General features: G+C 43.5%; 1 protein-coding gene and 1 non-coding gene across 3 annotated transcripts in view; both read right to left on the bottom strand.

Moving 5' to 3' along the window:
* The window catches only part of KCNB1 (potassium voltage-gated channel subfamily B member 1), a 229,882-nt gene that overhangs the window by 146,249 nt on the left and 67,339 nt on the right, over positions 1-16,294 (bottom strand). The gene's annotated exons all lie outside the window — the stretch shown is intronic.
* LOC125434071 lies at positions 1,140-1,245 on the bottom strand. Its single transcript, XR_007244715.1, has one exon. It is a non-coding gene; the product is annotated as a U6 spliceosomal RNA (small nuclear RNA).

Genomic DNA, 16,294 nt, shown 5'->3' on the forward strand with positions numbered 1-16,294 from the left:
ACAAAGTGTCTCTTGTCGAGAGAGAGGAAGGGAAGGAGTTTGCAAGCTGCTTTGAGACTCCTTATCATTGAGGAAAGCAGGGTATAAATCCAAACTCTTCTTCTCTTCTTATGAAAATTCTCTAATTCAGGTGAATGTGTGACCTACCTACCACAGGATAGGCAGCTTTTAGAAATATCTTTTTTTCCTTTTACAATGTGGATTTCAAATGATCTGTTTGCCTAACAATAAATCTATTTTTAACCTAATGCATTAGTGTGAACCCTCTGTGTCTGCTTTTGTGCTTCAATGTTATCTTGCACTATATGCTGCTGGTAAAAGTACATTTGAGTTTATGGGAGTTATGGGACTGCAACCAAGAAATCAAAATGAGACTGAGACTGGGGAGGAGGAGGAGGAGGAGGAGGAGGAGTTTGGATTTATATCCCCCCACTTTCTCTCCTGGAGGAGACTCAAAGGGGCTTACAATCTCCTTGACCTTCCCCCCTCCCCACAAAAAACACCCTGTGAGGTGGGTGGGGCTGTGAGAGCTCCAAAGAACTGTGACTAGCCCAAGGTCACCCAGCTGGCAAATGTTGAAGTGCACAAACTAATCTGGTTCACCAGATAAGCCTCCACAGCTCAAGTAGCAGAGTAGGGAAACAAACCCCGTTCTCCAGATTAGAGCGCACCTGCTCTTAACCACTCTATATAATGCTGGCTCTTCAGGCAGGCATGATGAAGAAGAAGAAGAAGAAGAAGAAGAAGAAGAAGAGGAAGAGGAGGAGGAGGAGGAGGAGCAGGAGGAGGAGGAGGAGGAGGAGAAGAAGAGGAGGAGGAGGAGGAGGAGGAGGAGGAGGAGGAGTTTGGATTTATATCCCCCCTTTCTCTCCTGCAGGAGACTCAAAGGGGTTTACAATCTCCTTGCCCTTCCCCCCTCACAACAAACACCCTGTGAGGTGGGTGGGGATGAGAGAGCTCCGAGAAGCTGTGACTAGCCCAAGGTCACCCAGCTGGCGTGTGTGGGAGTGCACAGGCTAATCTAAATTCCCCAGATAAGCCTCCACAGCTCAGGCAGCAGAGTGGAGAATCAAACCTGGTTCCTCCAGATTAGATACATGAGCTCTTAACCTCCTTCGCCACTGCTGAAGGAGGTAGGAAAGATTCTGAAGTGTAAGGATGTGTCTGTGTGTCACCTTTGTGGAGGGGCCATGCTAATCTTTTCGGTATCATTCTGATTTCAGTGTATGTTCTGCTGAAGTGCACGCTTTTGAAGATATGGAATGCTTCACGAATTTGTGTGTCACCCTTGGGCATTCTTCCACAGCACATATACTGAAAGTGGGAGGATGTGTTGCCAGCTATCAAGATAATTCATACCAAGGTTGGACAGAGAAGGAAGCTGACAGGAAGAAAGTTGCCTAATCTGACATGAGGTGTTGGAGGAGAGTTTTACGGATACCTTGGACCACCGAAAAGGCAAATAGACTAGTTCTGGATCAAATTACACCTGAACTCTCCTTACAAGCTAAAATGACTAAATTGAGGCTTCTGAATTGTGGCCACATAATGAGAAGACAAAGGTCACTGGAAAAGGTAACGCTGGGAAAGGCTGTAGGCAGAAGGCCCAACAGGGTTGACACTATAAAGTGAGCCACGGCCCTTAGTCTGCAAGGCAGTCAACGATATGGCCTTTTGGAGGTCCTTGATTCATAGGATCGCCATGAGTCGAAAGTAACTTCACACCTTAATACACACAGGAGACTCTAAAGCAATTCCAGACACCTAAAAGGCAGAAAGAATAATATTTATTGTTAAAAGTTCTAATAACACTGCAGGGGGAGCTGGACTAGTGGCCCTAAATTCCATGGGCTTTAGTCACCCCCAGCCTCAGGCAAGACTTCTATTAAATATCAAGTGCGGATATACAATATATAAGTTTTCTGAATGGACAAGTAAAGCCTGGGTTAGAAGAACTCCAGGTTTTAGTGCCCTACAATGGTTATAAAACTTGAGTCACCTTAAATTGGCACTGACTTCTGAACATTTTATTTGTTTGTTTGTTTGTTTATTTGTTTGTTTGTTTGTTTAAATCTGCGTTTCTCACTGAACTCAAGGTGGATTACAAGTATGATAGAAATATTCACTCAGATGACACCCTCTTATTTTTCTCCGTGTGTGCTTCTCTCTCTCTCTCTGTTGCAGCTTCTCTCTCTCTCTCTGTTGCACAATGTAGTTTTAAAGAACATCATAGGGCAACCAGGGTACAAGTGGGAGAAGACGGCACTAATCCATATTTTACTCCACCGTAGCAAATTTAATTCATCAGTTCTGCTGCTCTTCATTTCACTGATATAAAAATCACGCAAACGCGCAACCAGCCAGGGAGTTGGATGGACTCTGAGAAATGATTCATGGACGTAATTCAAAGGGATATTTATGGACCCAGGTGGCCTGTCACCTGTACCAGCATAGAAAGCTTAAAAATTATACCGGTGGAGAAGGGTTTTGAAGGACACTCTGTTCCCCCAGCTTCTTCCTGCTAGGTATAGAAAGAAATAACCATTGCTGTGCCAAAGAGTAAGCACTGACAGTCACTATTCTGAAAATGTTCTCTGATTAATGATTAGTTAAATATCAATGACCAACTGAGCTTTGATTTCAGCATTTGGAAGTTATCAGAAAATTGTTCATAATTGCCATACAGTGATATTTAGTGTTTGGAAGTGTTTGTTGGCTGACACATAGATGGTAATTGACACTTGCTTGGAATTCAGATGCAGTTGAAAGGTAGCTTATGGTACTTGGTACTTGCAACCAGCACAAAAAGCAAACAGAAAAACAAATAACCAAGTGCCGGCCAACAATAAGCATTCAAATTTTAAATGTTTTGGGTCATCTTTAAAATATATACTCTGACTTTTTGTTTTAGCCCTATAATACTCTGATATTGCAATCCTGAGCACCGTTACTAAGTCTATTGACTGTAATGGACTAAGACGAGTGTTACACTTCTTAAGACTACATTAAATAATTGAATAATTTAAACTGAATAATTTAACAGTTGATGAAAAGGGGAATTTTTGCATTCTGAGAGACGCTTGAGAGACATGACAATAAATGCGGCCAATGAAATTAGCAAAGATGCTTAGTTGCTACAGCTATTTTTCAAAATCTCATCCTTTTATGTAGAGACTGACGATATTGCCTGATTAAGAAATGTGTAAAAAGCTTCCATGAAAATCAATCTGCCAAGAAAGGAATACGAGCAGAAAGCATTTCGACCTGCATCTTTTAGGAAGTACCTGACAGCTGAGAACATGAAGGGTGTGATCAAAACTATCTTGACATCTGAATAAGCAAGACCAACTTGGGCCAAACATAAAAAGACTACATTCAAACAGGCCTTACAATTAACAAGAGATGGGCCCTTAAAATTCTGGAAAACAGCTTCCTTTCATTTGCTACAAAGAACATGCTCCCAAACATCCTTAGTCATATAATCAGTTTGGGATGGTTTGGTCTTTACTAAATGTAAAGCTAGCCTGATCTCCTAGGAGTTTGGCCATTCAGCCTAGACAAAACAGCTTTCAATGGAGAGAAGGGCTGGGAAATCCTGATAAAGCAACGTTCAAAACACAGCGAAAACACTGACAATTTCAATGGCTCAGGAACCCAAAATGCAAACAAAAGCCGAATATTTGAGGATTATTTTAATGTTTTGCCATTTTTAGGACTGTACATGTCAACCCAATGGGTTGTGAGAACAAAGGGCTGGAGTCAAAGTATCGCTAGAGAATGAAAATGTCAGAGTAGGACTTCCCTAGCACTCTATTCCTGACAGCCCATTCAGCACCCTGAAATTCCTGTCTTGGGCATCAAAGGACTATTTGTGACCACAAGAAAGGCAACACTGGGATCTGCAATGGAAGGGAGGAACCAGCAAAATACACCTTCTCCAATGGAAATGCCATTACTCCAGCATAATGGCACCTTTGAATCCAACCTAAAGACATTTCCTCTTCCTCCACTAGCTTTCTAGGGCTCACTTGACCTCTCACTTCTGTATGTGTAAAGTGCCATCAAGTCGCCTTCCACTGCATAGCGACCCTGGAATTCCTCAGTGGTCTTTCATCCAAGTACTAACCAAGGCTGCCCATTTGGCTTCTGAGGCCTGATGAGATGGGGCTAGCTGGGCCATCCAGTTAACAGCCCTCTCACTGCTACCCATTTTTAAATAAAACTGGCACCTGCATCTTTGCAAGCAATAAGCTATGCTGTACAGATGAAATTTAGTTCTACTCTAACATGCTGCATTATTTGGCAGAATTATAAAATGTGCATTGAAATCTGACCTCTATTTAGTAGAGATTCCTACACAGGGCATCTGTGGAAGGCTTAAACTGTTTTGGAAAACCAAGAAAACTCACATGAGGTACATCTGAACATACCTGTCAATTGAACTGCAAATGCAAATGCATTCATTCTACCACCAGTAGCAATTGGCATGTCAACAGTAATCCACAGCGGCTGCATTTTTGTTATGTTTTTTAATGACTTTCATTCCATACTATACAGCATATGCCAGTAACAATTAACCGTAATAAGAGTATGTTTGTGGGAAGAAGCCTTGCAATCTAAAAGCAGCAGGATCAACTTATTGGGGAGGCGCCGCCGTTGGTTATTTGGCAAACCAGGGAAATTGCCATCCAAACTGTTCACCTGGACAGCACGCATGCTGTGATGAAATATGTCAAGGAACCTGAAATGCTACGGTGTGTGTACATTCTGCAAATTATGTTAATTTTATTTATATTTGTTTACATTGCACTGTTTGTTCTGTCTTTGAAATACAGGTTTTCCAACAGATGTTTAGTCGGGATGGTAATGGCAAAAGGAAGAGAAAGGCATGGAACAACACAGCTATATTGAAGCCCCACCTGTCAGCAGCCCCACCTGTCAGCAGCCTCAGCAGCCCCACCTATCAGCAGCCTCAGCAGCCCCCACTCAGCCTTTTCTGTCCCAGCCCTCTTCTCCACTGCTACTCCTCCCTGCTGCTTCCAGAGTCTGACCCTCTCTTTCTCATAATACTAGAACCAGGGGACATACATTGAAAATGCTGGGGGGAAGAATTAGGACAAATAAAAGGAAACGTTTTTTCATGCAGCCTGTGATTGGTGTTTGGGATATGCTGCCACAGGAGGTGGTGATGGCCACTAACCTGGATAGCTTTAAAAAGGGCTTGGACAGATTTATGGAGGAGAAGTCGATTTATGGCTACCAATCTTGATCCTCCTTGATCTGAGATTGCAAATGCCTTAGTAGACCAGGTGCTCGGGAGCAACAGCAGCAGAAGGCCATTGCTTTCACATCCTGCATGTGAGCTCCCAAAGGCACCTGGTGGGCCACTGCGAGTAGCAGAGTGCTGGACTAGATGGACTCTGGTCTGATCCAGCAGGCTCTTTCTTATGTTCTTATGGAAAGGCGAATGATTTGAACAGCTAAGAAACAGTAGATGTGGTAGAGTTGCCAACAGCGGCTAGGGAAATTCCTGGAGATTGGGAGGTGGTGCTTAGGAAGGGAACTCAGGGGGATGTGATACCATACAAACCATGCTCTGACTCTTCTGTTCCTTCCAGGGAAAGCGATCTCTGCAGTTGGCAGATCACTAGTAATTTCAGGAGAATCCAGACCCCATCCTGAGGTTAGTACACCTAAGCCATAGAAATATGCAAGAAACTGTGGCTTGGATCTAGCAGGACATTTCCCTGGATGGAAGGCTTTCTGTCTGCAGAAGTTGACATTTTCACACACCCCTCCCCAATGCTGCTCCTGAGGGACAGGAGCCCCCACAAACTATAACTCTGTTTAAAAAGTACACTGTCCGGGGGCTGCAGTCTGCCCAGACATTGCATCTTCTGCTTGCACAGGGTGTCAGTTGTTGGAAAACAACCTATTTGTTCCATGGAAAAGGCCTTCAAGAAGACACGCTGTCCTCTAGTGTAAATAAATACAATGTGGTAATTTGCAGCTTTGCCTTGGCTTGTTGTAGGCTGAAGCTCGTTATCTGCTCTAAGTAAACCAGCAATCAAAGTGTCTTTCTGCTTCAGAAAGGCAACACAGCAAAAGTCTCGAGCAGACTCACAGCAGCAAAAAGGTATTCTACGGGGACTAACAAAATTATGACTGGCGCAAATGCTCCAGCAGCCCACTGCTACAGCCCCATTGCAAGTTGCTTTCCCTTCCAACTCTGATCTCTGCTGATGGTTGGATGTCAACTGCACCAACAAATTGCCTTCAACCATCCAAGGCAAATTGAACATGGCCTGTTTAATAAACAACCATTTAATATTTGGGTGCTATGTGGTTTCCAGGCTGTATGGCCGTGTTCTAGCATTCTCTCCTGACGTTTTGCCTGCATCTGTGGCTGGCATCTAGATGCCAGCCACAGATGCAGGCAAAACGTCAGGAGAATACTGCTAAGCTTCGACTCCTCACTTCAGGCTCCACACAGCATAGAAAGTGATTCCGGCCGTGAAAGCCTTCGACAATACAACCACTTAATAATTTAGGACTGTTCAGAATGGCAAAGTCCATTCAATAGGAAGTCCAGGAGGAAGAAGTCAGGAAGAAGTTGTTATCCTTTCCATCTGCTACGAGGGTCTGGTTGCAACTCTTTCTGTTAACGGATCTCTATTTGCATCATGCACATTCAAAGAAGCACAAAAAAAGAGTAGCAGTAGTAGTAGTAGTTTGGATTTATACCCTGCTTTTCTCAACCATAAAAAGTCTCAAAACAGCTTACAAAACTCCTTCCCTTCCCCACAACAGACACATTGAGAAGAAGGTGGGGCTGAGGGAGTTTGGAGAGAACTATGACTAGCCCAAGGTCACCCAGCAGACTTTATGTGTAGGAATGGCAAAACAAAGATGTTTTCCCTCTCCCGAAAGCCGGGCACCACGGCACCACCTCCGGGCGGCTGCCAATAGGGCTGTGCACCTCTGGGCCAGCAGCCCGATCTGCAGCCACCCTGGGGTGGTGCCATGGTGGGATTCAGCCAGATTCAGCTACTGGTTCGGGAGAACCGGTGTGAACCGGCTGAATCCCACCTCTGGCTGTGTGTATGGTAACACAGTCTAATGACTGTGTCAGACTTTAGTGGGTTATTGTCAATATCAGGATTCCAGGATCAAGTGAATCCACTCATTTTTTAAATCAGCTAAATGTCTTGTTTATGAGAGACTCCAGAAGCACCTGGTTGGCTTCTGGGACACTGGGCTGGACAGGTCTTGATTTGATACAGTGAGGAAGATGGGAACAAACACACACTTCACCAGATAGCTATTTTTTTTTCTTTTAGAATTGACAGGCATGTACCCTGTTGATTGACTGAGTAAGACCACCATTGCCAGGATCAGTAGTGACAACAACTGATAGCCATTGCAACATGATACAAGCATTGAATGAACGAGGTAAGTATACATTCACATACACAAGAAATTGTAGTGGAATCCAGACTTATCACTTTCCCCACTACAGTGCTTATAGTGCAGCTGTGAACTTGCGAGATAGCCTTCAGAGATTGGACCTCACACAGCTACATCTGCTATATGGAGATAATAAATACCACGAGATAAGATATGCAAACTTGAGTTGATTTCAAAGAACTGGCAGCAGAACAAAACTCGTAGAATGGGAGAACAGAAAGGTGGGCTAGAAATGATGTCAATAAATAAATTGTCCTCTTAAAAGGATCTCACTAATTATATAGCAGTGATGGCGAACCTATGGCACATGCAATCAGAGTGCCCCCCCCCACCCACATCTAGGCTGGCCTGAGCCGCTGGGCTCGATTATTACCATTAAACCTAAGACCTAATTTTGGGGAAGCAGTGTAGATAACCCTGTTAAGCGCTGTTAAACCCCACTGATTTTCATGCGAAAACTAAAGCGCGATCCTTTACCTGGGAGTAAGCTCGGTTGCTCGCAATGGGGCTTGCTTCTGAGTAAACCCTCCTAGGGTTGTGATTCACCCGTTGGAAGAGTTGCACGGTTGCTTCAAAGCAAAGCCATCGACCACCACCAAGCTTACTCCTGAGTAACGCACGCCTTGGAGCGAACCATTTTTTCTAAACGAAAACCTCAGTATTCACATTAAATTACCGTGTTGGCACTTTGCGATAAATAAGTGGGTTTTGGGTTGCAATTTGGGCACTCGGTCTTGAAAAGGTTCGCCATGGCTGTTATATAGGAACAAAATGGGAGCTTGCAGTGGGAAGAGCAAACCAGCAACTTGCCATCCCTTCTCCGCTGGTGGAACTGCTGTTCTGCTAGTATAAAGGTAGCTATGGCAGTGGAACTTTGGAACCAAGCTGAAGAAAATCAATTACATTTGATAAATAGTAGTTACAGCTTTTGGCCGTGTTTGAAGAAGGGTGCAGATTTTGGAAATAATTGCCACTCTAATGGGAAAATGATATCCGTGATATTCTGCGGCCTTTCCAAAGAGATCCATGCTGGATGTGTTTTGTTTACAGTGTTGTACCCAGCATGTGACAACCAAATATTGAACGCTACCATTCATCTCCTGATGATCATGATGAACTTTTTCTACGGCAAAGCAATTCATGCATTCTGGGCGCATTCTCCCCACGCATCTCATTATTCTCTTGTTGTGCTTGCCTAATCTGCCTTTAATCATTTCAAATTATCTGCCATTCATCTGAGATGCTGTTTCTAAGTTCTAATTGCCCAACTCTTAACTATTTTTGGTTGTTTCTAAGTCCTTTGGCTGTCAATCACAGGCAATCCCTTGTTGTGACATAACTATGCTTAATTCATCAACAGAGGAGAAGAGACCTTTGCATGCCATTAGCATCTCATCACTGCAAAACAGATATGCACAAAGAAAAGGGATGTGTCTGAAAACAGCCATGGCTACCATTTCTTTTTTTTTTTTCATGTACAGTCAGTGAGATTAACATCCACAAGACCTGTCGTTTAAGCCATCTGGATGAGCAAGAAATCCGTGTATGACCTTGTACGCTAGAAAAATAGTAAAAGGGGAATCGGGTAGCAAAACAGAGTCTGGTACGAACAAGTTCTTTTCAAATCATTGAACCAACAGACTTTAGGCAACTGTGAGTCTCCCCTCAATCTCTGAACTTTTTAATCTTTTCCACCTTTAAACTGCAGTTTAGTTGGAATGGGAGGAAAGGCCTGTACAGCCTGCTTTCACCAGATTTTGGAAGGTAAGCAAGGTCAGTATTTGGAAGGAAAACCATCAAGGGACTATCAAGGGCAAAGGCCACCTCTGCCTCTCACTTGCCTTGAAAGTGAGACCTTGCTGGGGTTGCCACAGGTGGGCTGCAACTTGATGGCACTTTACACACACACAGGATTGACATATTCTGTTTCTGCTTGTGACCTCTGAATGACAGATAGCTTCCCATCCCAAGCTTTGTCAAACCAAAGTAAAGGTCTCTTCCATTTCAAAATGGTGGATGGGGGTGGGACTGAATGGCTTTGAGAAGTAACCTTAAGTCACTCATGTATTTGGATCCTATGCATTTAGGTCAAACTCGTAACCTAATTTGAAGAAATGAGGTATGCTTCAATCCCCACTGGTGCACATATCACTGTCTTTACAGTCCGCACACAGATTGGATCCCATCAAGATTTCCACTGTGTATGGAGGATAATATTTGCTAATTTTGCTAACTAAAGCCCTTAATGACTTGGCACTGTAGCATCTGAAGGACTGTCTTCTCCCATACTTCTCCCATACTGCCTGGAAGTTAAGATCACAGGGAAAAGCCCTCCTGATGTCACATCAATCAAAGAAGCTTGTTTGGGATGGGGAGTAAACCAGACGGAGCCTTTTCAGTGGAAACCCCACGCCTATGGAACAACCTCCCCAGGAAAGTGGGCCTGCCCCCCCCCCCACTTTTGATCATTAGCAATTGAAGGTTTCATTTCAGACCGTATTTGGTTAAGTTTACTAACAGTTCTGAATTGTGATTTTAAGTTTTTAATGTTTACAATATACTTTATGTATTTTATCTATGTTGTAAGCTGCTTTGAGCTCCGTACAGAAGAAAGGTAGCTAATGAATGTTTTAAATAAATTAATAACCACCACCATCACCTCCGAAATCTATGAGACTTCCAATTATCTTCCTAGGCTATTCCTATGGATTCATCATCTCGCAGGTACTCTATTTTGAGCTGCAGCAGGAAGAAGAAATCTAGCTGGGAGCCCCCTCTTGCTTTGACCTGGTATCTACCTGCCATCATGGATGGAACAAGAGTTTCTCTGTGAAGTGAATTCAATAGTATTGGTGCTACTGTTGAAAAAGGCTTTAACCCTATGATCTCCCAACCAGCCTTCATTAGAGATGAGCTACTGAGGAACATTTTAATGTATGTGTCCTTGATAAAGCAGTAAATAATTCTTTAATAGCTTCTCTTGCACTTTGTTTTGCCTTTCCCTCCCTTGAGCTAACTTGGATCCAATAACTTATCCAGAAAAACTTATTAAATGTAAATTTAACAATGCATTTATTCCTATGTGTCAGCTTTGGTTAAAAAAACCTGGAAGATTCAGTGGAGAGCTAGACAAAATATCTACAATAAGTATCCACAGGAAAAAAACTGTCGTTGTGTGCAAATTTTTCATCTCACAGGAAAACTCCCAGATTTTCTTCTTTTAAAACCCCTGCCCCTGAAGCCAGTCAAAAGAAACGTGACTGTCTTATCAGCACAAAAAGAGTGAAGAAGCAGAACAGGAGACACTACAAGGATGAAGAAAAGCAGAAGCCCTTGATTGAAAGTCTGCAGAGTTGGGGATGTTAGAAGGGTCAGACCTCCCTCCCGTTGGAGACTAAACCTCTGGAGACACTTAGAAGCCTCTATGGATAAAAATGACAGACAGAACAAAACAGAATAAACTGTAACAGATGAGTAGCAGCCTGCAGCTCTTCTGTTCCTATTAAAGTACCATTTTAGGCATCAGTTCTAAACAGCCAAGGCTCAGACTATACCTTTTGTTTTCTTCCAGGGTGGTTTTAAAAAAGACTTTGTTTTCTTTTTCCAAACGCAGTCACTGAGGCTGCAAGAGGACTGTAAAAAACTGACTGAGGAAAAACTACGGGAAGATCAGCGATACCAGTATTGATCAAGGTAGTCTGATAGTCCATAAAATATGAAAAGGATGCAACGCTACTAAATGAATGCACTATGAGTATGAATGCATTTAAATATCCAATAAACAGTGGCACAGACACCATATGCAATGTATGACAATATGGAACATACATAAGGTTGCCAATCTCCCGATGGGACCTGGAGATTCCTGGAAATTACAACGGATCTCCAGACAATATAGTACAGTGAAAAGGGACATTTCCTTGGGTGGACTATATGGTATTAAACCCTGCTGAGGTCCCTTCCCCCCCCCAAATGCTACCTTCTCCAGGTGTCCCCCCCCCCCCCAAATCTCCAGGAATTTCCCAGCCTAGATTTGGTAATCATAAACATGCCATCTATAAAAACAAGATGTGCACACAGAACTGGGAACCCAAGGAATAGCAGTCTATCACAGAATTTCATAAAGTTAGAGATCTATACAGTCGTATTTGCAGCAAAACTGCTGGAGAAATTATCCCTTCTCAGACATTACGACTATGTCTACTTCTGATACACACCATTGCCACATTGTCTGAAAGAGACAATGTGGGGATTTCCCATGTGTATATAGCCTCTGTGCTCATTACTTCAAGACCTCATTTTCCAGAATTTTGGTTCTCGTGAGCTATAAGTGAAAAGCCATTCATTGCCCTTTCGGTCAATACAGTAAAAGTGTGCGTTGGGATTATCGAACTGTAGTTAAGAACATAAGAACATAAGAAAGACCCTGCTGGATCAGACCAGAGTCCTTCTAGTCCAGCACTCTGCTACTCGCAGTGGCCCACCAGGTGCCTTTGGGAGCTCACATGCAGGATGTGAAAGCAATGGCTTTCTGCTGCTGCTGCTGCTCCCGAGCACCTGGTCTACTAAGGCATTTGCAATCTCAGATCAAGGAGGCTCAAGATTGGTAGCCATACATCTACCAATTTGCTACCCTTGTGGTATACGTGGACTGTTAACATCTGAAAAGGGTTGTTGTGTAAGCTTGTTGCCTTAAAGTCAACATAGATAGCAATAAAGGTAATTTTGTTAGAAAATCATTCACATAATCACTTAAATTCACTACAAAAACCCTTGGCGGGGCCAGATATATCATGGGGTATTGAAAAGTGCCGTGACCAATATAGCCTTGAATAGCCTGATCTCATCAGATCTCAGTCTGCCCTTTATCCTCTATGCCTCAACACACAAGTGCATGTATCATATTTGCAGTCCACACAGAGGTTGGATCCCATCTAGATTTCCACAGGTGCATGGAGGAGAAGGATTTTTCTTGTGGGAGACCTCTGATTCCCTTCTTAAACTATTCTTGGTGGGGGGAGTGCCCATCTCCCCAAGAGCAACATTTCAGGGTCATGTTTGGGTGCCACCAGAAGGAGAAATGAGAAAAAAAAATCACTTTCCCCCTTCCCTTGTGGAAATCTAGGCAGGATCCAAGCCATCCATCAAACTCTATAATATACATATTAATATAGACTGTTGCCTCATGTCACAACAAGCCACACCCAGATTAGGGTTTAAGTGTCATTACTGGCTAAGTCCATGTACTGGAATGTCACTTTCAGACTCAGATACCCATCAATAAAATGGGAACTCTTTGGTTTTATTTCACTGAAGGCAAAGCCCATTATGCTAGACCCAACACAACTTTTTGCATATAAGCTTTTGAAAGTGAAAACCCCCTTCATCAGACACAAAATTTGATTCTCGAAAGCTCATACCCTGTAAAACCTTTTTGATCTCTAAGGAATCAAATCTAGTTGTTGTACTCCAGATCAACATGGATGCCCTCTGAAACTAGTCCCTATTATGGTTGCAATCTTAGGCACGATTCCTTTTCTATGTCTTTATGAGAGCACTTCATATCTTGTTTAAGAACCACAATTGCCTTCCCTTTAGTGCTTTTAAACTCTGGCTGAGTGTTTACGTTGACAGTCCTTAACTAAGTTTCATATCAGGCCTGATAGGGATGTCAGCAAGGTGCTTCTGAAGGCCTCAGAAGCATTGAATCTACAAAGATGGCACTTCTGTCAGCAACACGGGGGATGAAAAAGCATAAGCTTCTTCCTTTAGAGATCTCTTGCAGTAAACAGTGGGAGTGGGGGGAAGGCAGGTTTGTTAAAGAAGCTTTGAAATTCAAATCTTTGTTATAAAGCACTGTCGAAAGAGAACTGGAGCTCTTATTTTTAACACTGGAAAAAAAGACAGTGGTGAAGATCTGCTCAGATATCGAGCTATTTGAAGCCACGGCCAAATATTTTCTAAATTGCTGTTTAAAGAAGCCAGCCAAAAGCTCTTTTAACTGATTTTTACTGAAGTAGGAAGTGATACATCTGGAGTGTAATTTTCTCACTGTGTTTTCTGAAGTGTGGGAGATACTGGTGGGTATCGAGGTTAGAAGCTAAGGAACTAAATCTGGTTTTACTTGCAGGTCTGCAGAAGGGATTTCTGCCTAGGGTTGCTGATGTCCAGGTGAGGTCTGGACTGTTTCTGGAATTAAAATTAATTTCTGCAATACTGAGACCAGTTCCTCCAGGGGAAATGGCAGCTCTGGAGGAAGAATACAAGTGCCTACAGTAAATACAGCCATTCCTCTGAGAGCACGGATTCAAAGAGCACCATACTAAGTTAATATAATCCTCTTTCCCAAAGGTACCATATCTAGGGAACTGTAACTTGGGGAAGGAGCATTGATTTCTTACAGAAAATTCTCAGCAGTTTCAACAAACTCCCAGATTTTGGAGAAAAGCCAAATGTTAGTTAAACTAGTATACAAGCAATATAAGATTGTAATATAGATATTCCCCAAGGCATTCTCCTGTGGACTATCCTTGCAAACTACTAATATATGTTTGTTTCTGTGTCTCATATAGACACTCAGGAGATGCTTGCAAAATAAACCCCAAACAAAAATTTATTCGCTGCAAATCTTTAGCATAAAAATCTTCAGAACTGCCAAAACGAATGTAACCAATTGGAAAGAACAAACAATCTCAAAGGGCTGGATCCAAATGTACCCTTGCATGAATGGGACATACATCTATGTATTGTTAAAGGTCACACAGCTCAGAAAACCCACAACAGCCAGAACATACATCTGCTGCACAAGGAAGGGTCTGCATTTCTGCGGATTTCTCACTCAAGGTGCAGCCTCCCTTCTTGGATTCCAGTGTCCCCATGGGTCCTCCAAACCTCAAAAGGACTGAAGAAAACAAGGAGATGTGAGACCATCTATAACTTGTATCCTCCATGGCAGGGGTCTGCAGCTGTTCTCCAGATGTTCATGGACCACAATTCCCATCAGCCCCTGTGGCTCTCCAGATGTTCATGGACTACAATTCCCATCAGCCCCTGCCAGCATGGCCAATTGGCCGTGCTGGCAGGGGCTGATGGGAATTGTAGTCCATGAACATCAGGAGAGCCACAGGTTGCAGACCCCTGCTCCATGGGAACTGGGGAGAAAGATGTTTCCTGAGCAGAGTGGTAGGAGTGGCATGTGTCTCCTCCCTATCTCTGGCCACCCACAGGGGGCAGGGTTGCCAGATTCAGGTTGGGACACTCCTGAAGATTTGGAGTTGGAGGCTGGGGATGGACCTCAGTGGGTTTCAATGCCAAAGTCTCCCCCCTCCAAGACATCCATTTTCCCCCGGGGGAACTGATCTCTGTAGTCTGGAGATGAGCGGTAATTCCAACAGATCCTTAGAGGCTGGTATCCCAAAGCAGGATACAAGCACCCGGCATCTCTTGTACAGCTGGCAGTTGGGTAAACTGTTAACTTGGTGCAACAGAAATTAAACCTGTTGACCTTTTCACAGTGAAACTCTTAAAAGAGCAGGAGCCCAAGTAAGGAGGACAAAACACTCAGCTGAGATGTGGTGGATGCATCTTCAACTATAATTGAATAGTAGTACTACAGCATAAAAAGACCAAATCCCTAAATCCAATCAATGTACTTATTTCCAAACAGCGCCACAGAGGATATGATTGACAGAGCTGCTAGATGGAGCAAGGGATAGATCAAGGGGATTTCTCTATTCACCTAAAAGAAGTCCCAGGGTTGAAGAAGAATCTGAATTCTATAAAAATAAAAATAAAAAAAATAAGGGAATTAAAACTCCCCAAAATAACATAAACAGTTTCTGCAGCTTTAAGAGAAAAAATGCCATTGGAACTTTGGGTGGCTATTAGGGGTTGCCAGGCAACCATAACAATATTGCCAACTCTTTCTAGCTTTGGTTTCTGTAAGGCAAAGCCAAGGGTAGGTGGAAAGCAAGAGTGAGTTGGGAGGCGAAAACAGCTAAGAAAAGATTCTGCCCAGCCTCCACTGTCACATTCCCTGATGGATAGGCTGACCAGCCATCCCGCTTTTGGCAGGACCGTCTCACCTTTGGACAATTTGTCCCGCGTCCCGCGGGTTCTACAAATTGTCCCAATTGTGGGGAGGCTGCTGCACTGCCTTGGGGGGGGGGGGCTGTAGACATGGGAGCAGATAAAGGTTTGCTGGCCGGTAGTTGGGAAGAAAAGTAGGAGATAGGCCTGGCTGTGGTAGCCACTGGGCCCAACCCAGCAGTGGCAGCAGCTACTGGGCCACTGGGCCTGGTGGAACAGCGGTGGCCATTGTGCAACTTGGACAGACTGGGAGAGGCTGCCTGAAACAAGAAAGGAAAGAAAGCTGAAGACAGGGGCAGACAAAAGTATGTGGACTAGTGAGTGGGAAGGATAAAAGGAAGCAGGAAAGGAGAGAGGCTATTGAGGTTACAAGGGAAGGGAAAGAGGAACTATTGAGGGAGAGGGCTACAGGGAAAAATGAGACCCCCACAAGTCCTTGCAGGTCCCCCACATCCTTTCCTAATATCACCAGTAGTGTATATCATCAGTAGAGAGAACAGAGCTTGTCTTACCCTGTATCACTTCAGATTGCAGGCAAATGTCTGAACACAAAGAATTCTCCCATCTTTCACACGAAATGCCAAAGTGGTCCCTTCCTCACATGCTCATTGTTCATGAAAAGGCAGTCAAACCTGCTGCACCTTTTATGGAGTCTGATGTGATGTGTTCCAGGAAGAGCTGTACAACTATCTACTGGTTGTATAAGCAGGCTTTGGAAGGCAAGCCTTTTAAAAAGCCA

This window comes from Sphaerodactylus townsendi, linkage group LG05 (genome assembly GCF_021028975.2).
Source record: "Sphaerodactylus townsendi isolate TG3544 linkage group LG05, MPM_Stown_v2.3, whole genome shotgun sequence".
Taxonomy (NCBI): Eukaryota; Metazoa; Chordata; class Lepidosauria; order Squamata; family Sphaerodactylidae; genus Sphaerodactylus; species Sphaerodactylus townsendi.